Below are 15223 nucleotides of genomic sequence, written 5' to 3' on the forward strand. Positions count from 1 at the left end.
CGAAGCTTGGGCTCACGTTGACTTTCACTTTAGGTATAGCGCAGAGCAGGGTGAGCTTCCAACAAGGAACTGGAAACCCAAGGTTTCTTAGGAGAAAACTCATTTTCTTCTCAGAACCATGCCGGCAGTGAGGAAAACCCCGGCAACAACAATGCTTTTCAGGTAGCTTCGGGGCCGCATGAACGGAGCTTTCATAATGGGAAAAGAAGCCTTATGCCATCAGTCTCCAATTTCTAGGTTGACACGCAGCATACACGCAGGACCAGAGCTTACTGTCTCTACGCAGTGTTCTGCTACTGAAACGGTTGCTTAAGCAAAGTCCATAGGAGTCTTGGAAAGCTTACTACCGTGAAACTAAAGCAGAACTGCGATGAAGGCCTCATGGAGCTGCTGCACGCCTCCCGTTTTGCCAGCATAATCAGGGCCTTACTTCGAGGCTAGTGCTCACATTGACTTTCACGTTTGGTATAGAGCAGAGCAGGGTGAGCTTCCAACTAGGAACTGGAAGCACAAGGTTTCTTTCGAGAAAACTCATTTTCTTCTATGTGCCATGCCGGCTGTAAGTAAAAGCACGGTAACAACAGTGCTTTGCAGGAAGCTTCGGGGCCGCATCAACGGATCTTTCATTATTGTAAAACTAGCCTTGTGCCATCAGTCTCTACTTTCTAGGTTGACACGCAGCATACACGCAGGAGCAGAGCTTCCTGGTTCTACGCAGTGTTCTGGTACTGAAACGGGTGCTGAAGCAAGGCCCCTAGGAGTGTTGAAAAGCTTACTACCTTGAAACTAAAGCAGAACAACGATGAAGGCCTCATGGAGCTGCTGCACGCCTCTCGTTTTGCAAGGATAATCAGGGCCTTACTTCGAAGCTTGGGCTCACGTTGACTTTCACTTTAGGTATAGCGCAGAGCAGGGTGAGCTTCCAACAAGGAACTGGAAACCCAAGGTTTCTTAGGAGAAAACTCATTTTCTTCTCAGAACCATGCCGGCAGTGAGGAAAACCCCGGCAACAACAATGCTTTTCAGGTAGCTTCGAGGCCGCATGAACGGAGCTTTCATAATGGGAAAAGAAGCCTTATGCCATCAGTCTCCAATTTCTAGGTTGACACGCAGCATACACGCAGGACCAGAGCTTACTGTCTCTACGCAGTGTTCTGGTACCGAAACGGTTGCCTAAGCAAAGTCACTAGGAACGTTGGAAAGCTTACTACCGTGAAACTAAAGCAGAACAGCGATGAAGGCCTCATGGAGCTGCTGCACGCCTCCCGTTTTGCCAGCATAATCAGGGCCTTACTTCGAGGCTAGTGCTCACATTGACTTTCACGTTTGGTATAGAGCAGAGCAGGGTGAGCTTCCAACTAGGAACTGGAAGCACAAGGTTTCTTTCGAGAAAACTCATTTTCTTCTAGGTGCCATGCCGGCTGTAAGTAAAAGCACGGTAACAACAGTGCTTTTCAGGGAGCTTCGGGGCCGCATCAACGGATCTTTCATTATTGTAAAACTAGCCTTGTGCCATCAGTCTCTACTTTCTAGGTTGACACGCAGCATACACGCAGGAGCAGAGCTTCCTGGTTCTACGCAGTGTTCTGGTACTGAAACGGGTGCTGAAGCAAGGCCCCTAGGAGTGTTGAAAAGCTTACTACCTTGAAACTAAAGCAGAACAACGATGAAGGCCTCATGGAGCTGCTGCACGCCTCTCGTTTTGCAAGGATAATCAGGGCCTTACTTCGAAGCTTGGGCTCACGTTGACTTTCACTTTAGGTATAGCGCAGAGCAGGGTGAGCTTCCAACAAGGAACTGGAAACCCAAGGTTTCTTAGGAGAAAACTCATTTTCTTCTCAGAACCATGCCGGCAGTGAGGAAAACCCCGGCAACAACAATGCTTTTCAGGTAGCTTCGAGGCCGCATGAACGGAGCTTTCATAATGGGAAAAGAAGCCTTATGCCATCAGTCTCCAATTTCTAGGTTGACACGCAGCATACACGCAGGACCAGAGCTTACTGTCTCTATGCAGTGTTCTGGTACCGAAACGGTTGCTTCAGCAAAGTCCCTAGGAGTCTTGGAAAGCTTACTACCGTGAAACTAAAGCAGAACAGCGATGAAGGCCTCATGGAGCTGCTGCACGCCTCCCGTTTTGCCAGCATAATCAGGGCCTTACTTCGAGGCTAGTGCTCACATTGACTTTCACGTTTGGTATAGAGCAGAGCAGGGTGAGCTTCCAACTAGGAACTGGAAGCACAAGGTTTCTTTCGAGAAAACTCATTTTCTTCTATGAGCCATGCCGGCTGTAAGTAAAAGCACGGTAACAACAGTGCTTTTCAGGGAGCTTCGGGGCCGCATCAACGGAGCTTTCATAATGGGAAAACTAGCCTTGTGCCATCAGTCTCTAATTTCTAGGTTGACACGCAGCATACACGCAGGAGCAGAGCTTCCTGGTTCTACGCAGTGTTCTGGTACTGAAACGGGTGCTGAAGCAAGGCCCCTAGGAGTGTTGAAAAGCTTACTACCTTGAAACTAAAGCAGAACAACGATGAAGGCCTCATGGAGCTGCTGCACGCCTCTCGTTTTGCAAGGATAATCAGGGCCTTATTTCGAAGCTTGGGCTCACGATGACTTTCACTTTAGGTATAGCGCAGAGCAGGGTGAGCTTCCAACAAGGAACTGGAAACCCAAGGTTTCTTAGGAGAAAACTCATTTTCTTCTCAGAACCATGCCGGCAGTGAGGAAAACCCCGGCAACAACAATGCTTTTCAGGTAGCTTCGGGGCCGCATGAACGGAGCTTTCATAATGGGAAAAGAAGCCTTATGCCATCAGTCTCCAATTTCTAGGTTGACACGCAGCATACACGCAGGACCAGAGCTTACTGTCTCTACGCAGTGTTCTGGTACTGAAACGGTTGCTTAAGCAAAGTCCCTAGGAGTCTTGGAAAGCTTACTACCGTGAAACTAAAGCAGAACAGCGATGAAGGCCTCATGGAGCTGCTGCACGCCTCCCGTTTTGCCAGCATAATCAGGGCCTTACTTCGAGGCTAGTGCTCACATTGACTTTCACGTTTGGTATAGAGCAGAGCAGGGTGAGCTTCCAACTAGGAACTGGAAGCACAAGGTTTCTTTCGAGAAAACTCATTTTCTTCTATGTGCCATGCCGGCTGTAAGTAAAAGCACGGTAACAACAGTGCTTTTCAGGGAGCTTCGGGGCCGCATCAACGGAGTTTTCATAATGGGAAATCTAGCCTTGTGCCATCAGTCTCTACTTTCTAGGTTGACACGCAGCATACACGCAGGAGCAGAGCTTCCTGGTTTTACGCAGTGTTCTGGTACTGAAACAGGTGCTGAAGCAAGGCCCCTAGGAGTGTTGAAAAGCTTACTACCTTGAAACTAAAGCAGAACAACGATGAAGGCCTCATGGAGCTGCTGCACGCCTCTCGTTTTGCAAGGATAATCAGGGCCTTACTTCGAAGCTTGGGCTCACGTTGACTTTCACTTTAGGTATAGCGCAGAGCAGGGTGAGCTTCCAACAAGGAACTGGAAACCCAAGGTTTCTTAGGAGAAAACTCATTTTCTTCTCAGAACCATGCCGGCAGTGAGGAAAACCCCGGCAACAACAATGCTTTTCAGGTAGCTTCGGGGCCGCATGAACGGAGCTTTCATAATGGGAAAAGAAGCCTTATGCCATCAGTCTCCAATTTCTAGGTTGACACGCAGCATACACGCAGGACCAGAGCTTACTGTCTCTACGCAGTGTTCTGCTACTGAAACGGTTGCTTAAGCAAAGTCCATAGGAGTCTTGGAAAGCTTACTACCGTGAAACTAAAGCAGAACAGCGATGAAGGCCTCATGGAGCTGCTGCACGCCTCCCGTTTTGCCAGCATAATCAGGGCCTTACTTCGAGGCTAGTGCTCACATTGACTTTCACGTTTGGTATAGAGCAGAGCAGGGTGAGCTTCCAACTAGGAACTGGAAGCACAAGGTTTCTTTCGAGAAAACTCATTTTCTTCTATGTGCCATGCCGGCTGTAAGTAAAAGCACGGTAACAACAGTGCTTTGCAGGAAGCTTCGGGACCGCATCAACGGAGCTTTCATAAAGGGAAAACTAGCCTTGTGCCATCAGTCTCTACTTTCTAGGTTGACACGCAGCATACACGCAGGAGCAGAGCTTCCTGGTTCTACGCAGTGTTCTGGTACTGAAACGGGTGCTGAAGCAAGGCCCCTAGGAGTGTTGAAAAGCTTACTACCTTGAAACTAAAGCAGAACAACGATGAAGGCCTCATGGAGCTGCTGCACGCCTCTCGTTTTGCAAGGATAATCAGGGCCTTACTTCGAAGCTTGGGCTCACGTTGACATTTCTTTAGGTATAGCGCAGAGCAGGGTGAGCTTCCAACAAGGAACTGGAAACCCAAGGTTTCTTAGGAGAAAACTCATTTTCTTCTCAGAACCATGCCGGCAGTGAGGAAAACCCCGGCAACAACAATGCTTTTCAGGTAGCTTCGAGGCCGCATGAATGGAGCTTTCATAATGGGAAAAGAAGCCTTATGCCATCAGTCTCCAATTTCTAGGTTGACACGCAGCATACACGCAGGACCAGAGCTTACTGTCTCTACGCAGTGTTCTGGTACCGAAACGGTTGCCTAAGCAAAGTCCCTAGGAACGTTGGAAAGCTTACTACCGTGAAACTAAAGCAGAACAGCGATGAAGGCCTCATGGAGCTGCTGCACGCCTCCCGTTTTGCCAGCATAATCAGGGCCTTACTTCGAGGCTAGTGCTCACATTGACTTTCACGTTTGGTATAGAGCAGAGCAGGGTGAGCTTCCAACTAGGAACTGGAAGCACAAGGTTTCTTTCGAGAAAACTCATTTTCTTCTAGGTGCCATGCCGGCTGTAAGTAAAAGCACGGTAACAACAGTGCTTTTCAGGGAGCTTCGGGGCCGCATCAACGGAGCTTTCATTATTGTAAAACTAGCCTTGTGCCATCAGTCTCTACTTTCTAGGTTGACACGCAGCATACACGCAGGAGCAGAGCTTCCTGGTTCTACGCAGTGTTCTGGTACTGAAACGGGTGCTGAAGCAAGTCCTCTAGGAGTGTTGAAAAGCTTACTACCTTGAAACTAAAGCAGAACAACGATGAAGGCCTCATGGAGCTGCTGCACGCCTCTCGTTTTGCAAGGATAATCAGGGCCTTACTTCGAAGCTTGGGCTCACGTTGACTTTCACTTTAGGTATAGCGCAGAGCAGGGTGAGCTTCCAACAAGGAACTGGAAACCCAAGGTTTCTTAGGAGAAAACTCATTTTCTTCTCAGAACCATGCCGGCAGTGAGGAAAACCCCGGCAACAACAATGCTTTTCAGGTAGCTTCGAGGCCGCATGAATGGAGCTTTCATAATGGGAAAAGAAGCCTTATGCCATCAGTCTCCAATTTCTAGGTTGACACGCAGCATACACGCAGGACCAGAGCTTACTGTCTCTACGCAGTGTTCTGGTACCGAAACGGTTGCCTAAGCAAAGTCCCTAGGAACGTTGGAAAGCTTACTACCGTGAAACTAAAGCAGAACAGCGATGAAGGCCTCATGGAGCTGCTGCACGCCTCCCGTTTTGCCAGCATAATCAGGGCCTTACTTCGAGGCTAGTGCTCACATTGACTTTCACGTTTGGTATAGAGCAGAGCAGGGTGAGCTTCCAACTAGGAACTGGAAGCACAAGGTTTCTTTCGAGAAAACTCATTTTCTTCTAGGTGCCATGCCGGCTGTAAGTAAAAGCACGGTAACAACAGTGCTTTTCAGGGAGCTTCGGGGCCGCATCAACGGATCTTTCATTATTGTAAAACTAGCCTTGTGCCATCAGTCTCTACTTTCTAGGTTGACACGCAGCATACACGCAGGAGCAGAGCTTCCTGGTTCTACGCAGTGTTCTGGTACTGAAACGGGTGCTGAAGCAAGTCCTCTAGGAGTGTTGAAAAGCTTACTACCTTGAAACTAAAGCAGAACAACGATGAAGGCCTCATGGAGCTGCTGCACGCCTCTCGTTTTGCAAGGATAATCAGGGCCTTATTTCGAAGCTTGGGCTCACGTTGACTTTCACTTTAGGTATAGCGCAGAGCAGGGTGAGCTTCCAACAAGGAACTGGAAACCCAAGGTTTCTTAGGAGAAAACTCATTTTCTTCTCAGAACCATGCCGGCAGTGAGGAAAACCCCGGCAACAACAATGCTTTTCAGGTAGCTTCGGGGCCGCATGAACGGAGCTTTCATAATGGGAAAAGAAGCCTTATGCCATCAGTCTCCAATTTCTAGGTTGACACGCAGCATACACGCAGGACCAGAGCTTACTGTCTCTACGCAGTGTTCTGGTACTGAAACGGTTGCTTAAGCAAAGTCCATAGGAGTCTTGGAAAGCTTACTACCGTGAAACTAAAGCAGAACTGCGATGAAGGCCTCATGGAGCTGCTGCACGCCTCCCTTTTTGCCAGCCTAATCAGGGCCTTACTTCGAGGCTAGTGCTCACATTGACTTTCACGTTTGGTATAGAGCAGAGCAGGGTGAGCTTCCAACTAGGAACTGGAAGCACAAGGTTTCTTTCGAGAAAACTCATTTTCTTCTAGGTGCCATGCCGGCTGTAAGTAAAAGCATGGTAACAACAGTGCTTTTCAGGGAGCTTCGGGGCCGCATCAACGGATCTTTCATTATTGTAAAACTAGCCTTGTGCCATCAGTCTCTACTTTCTAGGTTGACACGCAGCATACACGCAGGAGCAGAGCTTCCTGGTTCTACGCAGTGTTCTGGTACTGAAACGGGTGCTGAAGCAAGTCCTCTAGGAGTGTTGAAAAGCTTACTACCTTGAAACTAAAGCAGAACAACGATGAAGGCCTCATGGAGCTGCTGCACGCCTCTCGTTTTGCAAGGATAATCAGGGCCTTACTTCGAAGCTTGGGCTCACGTTGACTTTCACTTTAGGTATAGCGCAGAGCAGGGTGAGCTTCCAACAAGGAACTGGAAACCCAAGGTTTCTTAGGAGAAAACTCATTTTCTTCTCAGAACCATGCCGGCAGTGAGGAAAACCCCGGCAACAACAATGCTTTTCAGGTAGCTTCGAGGCCGCATGAATGGAGCTTTCATAATGGGAAAAGAAGCCTTATGCCATCAGTCTCCAATTTCTAGGTTGACACGCAGCATACACGCAGGACCAGAGCTTACTGTCTCTACGCAGTGTTCTGGTACCGAAACGGTTGCCTAAGCAAAGTCCCTAGGAACGTTGGAAAGCTTACTACCGTGAAACTAAAGCAGAACAGCGATGAAGGCCTCATGGAGCTGCTGCACGCCTCCCGTTTTGCCAGCATAATCAGGGCCTTACTTCGAGGCTAGTGCTCACATTGACTTTCACGTTTGGTATAGAGCAGAGCAGGGTGAGCTTCCAACTAGGAACTGGAAGCACAAGGTTTCTTTCGAGAAAACTCATTTTCTTCTAGGTGCCATGCCGGCTGTAAGTAAAAGCACGGTAACAACAGTGCTTTTCAGGGAGCTTCGGGGCCGCATCAACGGATCTTTCATTATTGTAAAACTAGCCTTGTGCCATCAGTCTCTACTTTCTAGGTTGACACGCAGCATACACGCAGGAGCAGAGCTTCCTGGTTCTACGCAGTGTTCTGGTACTGAAACGGGTGCTGAAGCAAGGCCCCTAGGAGTGTTGAAAAGCTTACTACCTTGAAACTAAAGCAGAACAACGATGAAGGCCTCATGGAGCTGCTGCACGCCTCTCGTTTTGCAAGGATAATCAGGGCCTTATTTCGAAGCTTGGGCTCACGTTGACTTTCACTTTAGGTATAGCGCAGAGCAGGGTGAGCTTCCAACAAGGAACTGGAAACCCAAGGTTTCTTAGGAGAAAACTCATTTTCTTCTCAGAACCATGCCGGCAGTGAGGAAAACCCCGGCAACAACAATGCTTTTCAGGTAGCTTCGGGGCCGCATGAACGGAGCTTTCATAATGGGAAAAGAAGCCTTATGCCATCAGTCTCCAATTTCTAGGTTGACACGCAGCATACACGCAGGACCAGAGCTTACTGTCTCTACGCAGTGTTCTGCTACTGAAACGGTTGCTTAAGCAAAGTCCATAGGAGTCTTGGAAAGCTTACTACCGTGAAACTAAAGCAGAACAGCGATGAAGGCCTCATGGAGCTGCTGCACGCCTCCCGTTTTGCCAGCATAATCAGGGCCTTACTTCGAGGCTAGTGCTCACATTGACTTTCACGTTTGGTATAGAGGAGAGCAGGGTGAGCTTCCAACTAGGAACTGGAAGCACAAGGTTTCTTTCGAGAAAACTCATTTTCTTCTATGAACCATGCCGGCTGTAAGTAAAAGCACGGTAACAACAGTGCTTTTCAGGGAGCTTCGGGGCCGCATCAACGGAGCTTTCATAATGGGAAAACTAGCCTTCTGCCATCAGTCTCTAATTTCTAGGTTGACACGCAGCATACACGCAGGAGCAGAGCTTCCTGGTTCTACGCAGTGTTCTGGTACTGAAACGGGTGCTGAAGCAAGTCCTCTAGGAGTGTTGAAAAGCTTACTACCTTGAAACTAAAGCAGAACAACGATGAAGGCCTCATGGAGCTGCTGCACGCCTCTCGTTTTGCAAGGATAATCAGGGCCTTATTTCGAAGCTTGGGCTCACGTTGACTTTCACTTTAGGTATAGCGCAGAGCAGGGTGAGCTTCCAACAAGGAACTGGAAACCCAAGGTTTCTTAGGAGAAAACTCATTTTCTTCTCAGAACCATTCCGGCAGTGAGGAAAACCCCGGCAACAACAATGCTTTTCAGGTAGCTTCGGGGCCGCATGAACGGAGCTTTCATAATGGGAAAAGAAGCCTTATGCCATCAGTCTCCAATTTCTAGGTTGACACGCAGCATACACGCAGGACCAGAGCTTACTGTCTCTACGCAGTGTTCCGGTACTGAAACGGTTTCTTAAGCAAAGTCCATAGGAGTCTTGGAAAGCTTACTACCGTGAAACTAAAGCAGAACAGCGATGAAGGCCTCATGGAGCTGCTGCACGCCTCCCGTTTTGCCAGCATAATCAGGGCCTTACTTCGAGGCTAGTGCTCACATTGACTTTCACGTTTGGTATAGAGCAGAGCAGGGTGAGCTTCCAACTAGGAACTGGAAGCACAAGGTTTCTTTCGAGAAAACTCATTTTCTTCTATGTGCCATGCCGGCTGTAAGTAAAAGCACGGTAACAACAGTGCTTTGCAGGAAGCTTCGGGGCCGCATCAACGGAGCTTTCATAATGGGAAAACTAGCCTTGTGCCATCAGTCTCTACTTTCTAGGTTGACACGCAGCATACACGCAGGAGCAGAGCTTCCTGGTTCTACGCAGTGTTCTGGTACTGAAACGGGTGCTGAAGCAAGGCCCCTAGGAGTGTTGAAAAGCTTACTACCTTGAAACTAAAGCAGAACAATGATGAAGGCCTCATGGAGCTGCTGCACGCCTCTCGTTTTGCAAGGATAATCAGGGCCTTACTTCGAAGCTTGGGCTCACGTTGACTTTCACTTTAGGTATAGCGCAGAGCAGGGTGAGCTTCCAACAAGGAACTGGAAACCCAAGGTTTCTTAGGAGAAAACTCATTTTCTTCTCAGAACCATGCCGGCAGTGAGGAAAACCCCGGCAACAACAATGCTTTTCAGGTAGCTTCGAGGCCGCTTGAACGGAGCTTTCATAATGGGAAAAGAAGCCTTATGCCATCAGTCTCCAATTTCTAGGTTGACACGCAGCATACACGCAGGACCAGAGCTTACTGTCTCTACGCAGTGTTCTGGTACCGAAACGGTTGCCTAATCAAAGTCCATAGGAACGTTGGAAAGCTTACTACCGTGAAACTAAAGCAGAACAGCGATGAAGGCCTCATGGAGCTGCTGCACGCCTCCCGTTTTGCCAGCATAATCAGGGCCTTACTTCGAGGCTAGTGCTCACATTGACTTTCACGTTTGGTATAGAGCAGAGCAGGGTGAGCTTCCAACTAGGAACTGGAAGCACAAGGTTTCTTTCGAGAAAACTCATTTTCTTCTATGTGCCATGCCGGCTGTAAGTAAAAGCACGGTAACAACAGTGTTTTGCAGGAAGCTTCGAGGCAGCATGAATGGAGCTTTCAAAACGGAAAAACAAGTCTTGTGCCATCAGTCTCTAATTTCTAGGTTGACACGCAGCATACACGCAGGAGCAGAGCTTCCTGGTTCTACGCAGTGTTCTGGTACTGAAACGGGTGCTGAAGCAAGTCCTCTAGGAGTGTTGAAAAGCTTACTACCTTGAAACTAAAGCAGAACAACGATGAAGGCCTCATGGAGCTGCTGCACGCCTCTCGTTTTGCAAGGATAATCAGGGCCTTATTTCGAAGCTTGGGCTCACGTTGACTTTCACTTTAGGTATAGCGCAGAGCAGGGTGAGCTTCCAACAAGGAACTGGAAACCCAAGGTTTCTTAGGAGAAAACTCATTTTCTTCTCAGAACCATGCCGGCAGTGAGGAAAACCCCGGCAACAACAATGCTTTTCAGGTAGCTTCGGGGCCGCATGAACGGAGCTTTCATAATGGGAAAAGAAGCCTTATGCCATCAGTCTCCAATTTCTAGGTTGACACGCAGCATACACGCAGGACCAGAGCTTACTGTCTCTACGCAGTGTTCTGGTACTGAAACGGTTGCTTAAGCAAAGTCCATAGGAGTCTTGGAAAGCTTACTACCGTGAAACTAAAGCAGAACTGCGATGAAGGCCTCATGGAGCTGCTGCACGCCTCCCGTTTTGCCAGCCTAATCAGGGCCTTACTTCGAGGCTAGTGCTCACATTGACTTTCACGTTTGGTATAGAGCAGAGCAGGGTGAGCTTCCAACTAGGAACTGGAAGCACAAGGTTTCTTTCGAGAAAACTCATTTTCTTCTATGTGCCATTCCGGCTGTAAGTAAAAGCACGGTAACAACAGTGCTTTGCAGGAAGCTTCGGGTCCGCATGAATGGAGCTTTCAAAACGGAAAAACAAGCCTTGTGCCATCAGTCTCTAATTTCTAGGTTGACACGCAGCATACACGCAGGAGCAGAGCTTCCTGGTTCTACGCAGTGTTCTGGTACTGAAACGGGTGCTGAAGCAAGTCCGCTAGGAGTGTTGAAAAGCTTACTACCTTGAAACTAAAGCAGAACAACGATGAAGGCCTCATGGAGCTGCTGCACGCCTCTCGTTTTGCAAGGATAATCAGGGCCTTACTTCGAAGCTTGGGCTCACGTTGACTTTGATTTTAGGTATAGCGCAGAGCAGGGTGAGCTTCCAACAAGGAACTGGAAACCCAAGGTTTCTTAGGAGAAAACTCATTTTCTTCTCAGAACCATGCCGGCAGTGAGGAAAACCCCGGCAACAACAATGCTTTTCAGGTAGCTTCGAGGCCGCATGAACGGAGCTTTCATAATGGGAAAAGAAGCCTTATGCCATCAGTCTCCAATTTCTAGGTTGACACGCAGCATACACGCAGGACCAGAGCTTACTGTCTCTACGCAGTTTTCTAGTACCGAAACGGTTGCTTAAGCAAAGTCCCTAGGAACGTTGGAAAGCTTACTACCGTGAAACTAAAGCAGAACAGCGATGAAGGCCTCATGGAGCTGCTGCTCCCCCCCGTTTTGCCAGCATAATCAGGGCCTTACTTCGAGGCTAGTGCTCACATTGACTTTCACGTTTGGTATAGAGCAGAGCAGGGTGAGCTTCCAACTAGGAACTGGAAGCACAAGGTTTCTTTCGAGAAAACTCATTTTCTTCTATGTGCCATGCCGGCTGTAAGTAAAAGCACGGTAACAACCGTGCTTCTCAGGGAGCTTCGGGGCCGCATCAACGGAGCTTTCATTATGGGAAAACTAGCCTTGTGCCATCAGTCTCTAATTTCTAGGTTGACACGCAGCATACACGCAGGAGCAGAGCTTCCTGGTTCTACGCAGTGTTCTGGTACTGAAACGGGTGCTGAAGCAAGGCCCCTAGGAGTGTTGAAAAGCTTACTACCTTGAAACTAAAGCAGAACAACGATGAAGGCCTCATGGAGCTGCTGCACGCCTCTCGTTTTGCAAGGATAATCAGGGCCTTACTTCGAAGCTTGGGCTCACGTTGACTTTGATTTTAGGTATAGCGCAGAGCAGGGTGAGCTTCCAACAAGGAACTGGAAACCCAAGGTTTCTTAGGAGAAAACTCATTTTCTTCTCAGAACCATGCCGGCAATGAGGAAAACCCCGGCAACAACAATGCTTTTCAGGTAGCTTCGAGGCCGCATGAACGGAGCTTTCATAATGGGAAAAGAAGCCTTATGCCATCAGTCTCTAATTTCTAGGTTGACACGCAGCATACACGCAGGACCAGAGCTTACTGTCTCTACGCAGTGTTCTGGTTCCGAAACGGTTGCTTAAGCAAAGTCCCTAGGAACGTTGGAAAGCTTACTACCGTGAAACTAAAGCAGAACAGCGATGAAGGCCTCATGGAGCTGCTGCTCGCCTCCCGTTTTGCCAGCATAATCAGGGCCTTACTTCGAGGCTAGGGCTCACATTGACTTTCACGTTGGTATAGAGCAGAGCAGGGTGAGCTTCCAACTAGGAACTGGAAGCACAAGGTTTCTTTCGAGAAAACTCATTTTCTTCTATGAACCATGCAGGCTGTAAGTAAAAGCACGGTAACAACAGTGCTTTTCAGGGAGCTTCGGGGCCGCATCAACGGAGCTTTCATTATGGGAAAACTAGCCTTGTGCCATCAGTCTCTACTTTCTAGGTTGACACGCAGCATACACGCAGGAGCAGAGCTTCCTGGTTCTACGCAGTGTTCTGTTACTGAAACGGGTGCTGAAACAAGGCCCCTAGGAGTGTTGAAAAGCTTACTACCTTGAAACTAAAGCAGAACAACGATGAAGGCCTCATGGAGCTGCTGCACGCCTCTCGTTTTGCAAGGATAATCAGGGCCTTACTTCGAAGCTTGGGCTCACGTTGACTTTCACTTTAGGTATAGCGCAGAGCAGGGTGAGCTTCCAACAAGGAACTGGAAACCCAAGGTTTCTTAGGAGAAAACTCATTTTCTTCTCAGAACCATGCCGGCAGTGAGGAAAACCCCGGCAACAACAATGCTTTTCAGGTAGCTTCGGGGCCGCATGAACGGAGCTTTCATAATGGGAAAAGAAGCCTTATGCCATCAGTCTCCAATTTCTAGGTTGACACGCAGCATACACGCAGGACCAGAGCTTACTGTCTCTACGCAGTGTTCTGGTACCGAAACGGTTGCTTAAGCAAAGTCCACAGGAGTCTTGGAAAGCTTACTACCGTGAAACTAAAGCAGAACAGCGATGAAGGCCTCATGGAGCTGCTGCACGCCTCCCGTTTTGCCAGCATAATCAGGGCCTTACTTCGAGGCTAGTGCTCACATTGACTTTCACGTTTGGTATAGAGCAGAGCAGGGTGAGCTTCCAACTAGGAACTGGAAGCACAAGGTTTCTTTCTAGAAAACTCATTTTCTTCTATGTGCCATGCCGGCTGTAAGTAAAAGCACGGTAACAACAGTGCTTTGCAGGAAGCTTCGGGGCCGCATCAACGGAGCTTTCATAATGGGAAAACTAGCCTTGTGCCATCAGTCTCTACTTTCTAGGTTGACACGCAGCATACACGCAGGAGCAGAGCTTCCTGGTTCTACGCAGTGTTCTGGTACTGAAACGGGTGCTGAAGCAAGGCCCCTAGGAGTGTTGAAAAGCTTACTACCTTGAAACTAAAGCAGAACAACGATGAAGGCCTCATGGAGCTGCTGCACGCCTCTCGTTTTGCAAGGATAATCAGGGCCTTACTTCGAAGCTTGGGCTCACGTTGACTTTCACTTTAGGTATAGCGCAGAGCAGGGTGAGCTTCCAACAAGGAACTGGAAACCCAAGGTTTTTAGGAGAAAACTCATTTTCTTCTCAGAACCATGCCGGCAGTGAGGAAAACCCCGGCAACAACAATGCTTTTCAGGTAGCTTCGAGGCCGCATGAAAGGAGCTTTCATAATGGGAAAAGAAGCCTTATGCCATCAGTCTCCAATTTCTAGGTTGACACGCAGCATACACGCAGGACCAGAGCTTACTGTCTCTACGCAGTGTTCTGGTACCGAAACGGTTGCCTAAGCAAAGTCCCTAGGAGTCTTGGAAAGCTTACTACCGTGAAACTAAAGCAGAACAGCGATGAAGGCCTCATGGAGCTGCTGCACGCCTCCTGTTTTCCCAGCATAATCAGGGCCTTACTTCGAGGCTAGTGCTCACATTGACTTTCACGTTTGGTATAGAGCAGAGCAGGGTGAGCTTCCAACTAGGAACTGGAAGCACAAGGTTTCTTTCGAGAAAACTCATTTTCTTCTATGAACCATGCCGGCTGTAAGTAAAAGCACGGTAACAACAGTGCTTTTCAGGGAGCGTCGGGGCCGCATCAACGGATCTTTCATTATGGGAAAACAAGCCTTGTGCCATCAGTCTCTACTTTCTAGGTTGACACGCAGCATACACGCAGGAGCAGAGCTTCCTGGTTCTACGCAGTGTTCTGGTACTGAAACGGGTGCTGAAGCAAGTCCGCTAGGAGTGTTGAAAAGCTTACTACCTTGAAACTAAAGCAGAACAACGATGAAGGCCTCATGGAGCTGCTGCACGCCTCTCGTTTTGCAAGGATAATCAGGGCCTTACTTCGAAGCTTGGGCTCACGTTGACTTTCACTTTAGGTATAGCGCAGAGCAGGGTGAGCTTCCAACAAGGAACTGGAAACCCAAGGTTTCTTAGGAGAAAACTCATTTTCTTCTCAGAACCATGCCGGCAGTGAGGAAAACCCCGGCAACAACAATGCTTTTCAGGTAGCTTCGAGGCCGCATGAAAGGAGCTTTCATAATGGGAAAAGAAGCCTTATGCCATCAGTCTCCAATTTCTAGGTTGACACGCAGCATACACGCAGGACCAGAGCTTACTGTCTCTACGCAGTGTTCTGGTACCGAAACGGTTGCCTAAGCAAAGTCCCTAGGAGTCTTGGAAAGCTTACTACCGTGAAACTAAAGCAGAACAGCGATGAAGGCCTCATGGAGCTGCTGCACGCCTCCTGTTTTCCCAGCATAATCAGGGCCTTACTTCGAGGCTAGTGCTCACATTGACTTTCACGTTTGGTATAGAGCAGAGCAGGGTGAGCTTCCAACTAGGAACTGGAAGCACAAGGTTTCTTTCGAGAAAACTCATTTTC

The sequence above is a fragment of the Eubalaena glacialis genome, chromosome 16 (genome assembly GCF_028564815.1).
Source record: "Eubalaena glacialis isolate mEubGla1 chromosome 16, mEubGla1.1.hap2.+ XY, whole genome shotgun sequence".
Classification (NCBI taxonomy): Eukaryota; Metazoa; Chordata; class Mammalia; order Artiodactyla; family Balaenidae; genus Eubalaena; species Eubalaena glacialis.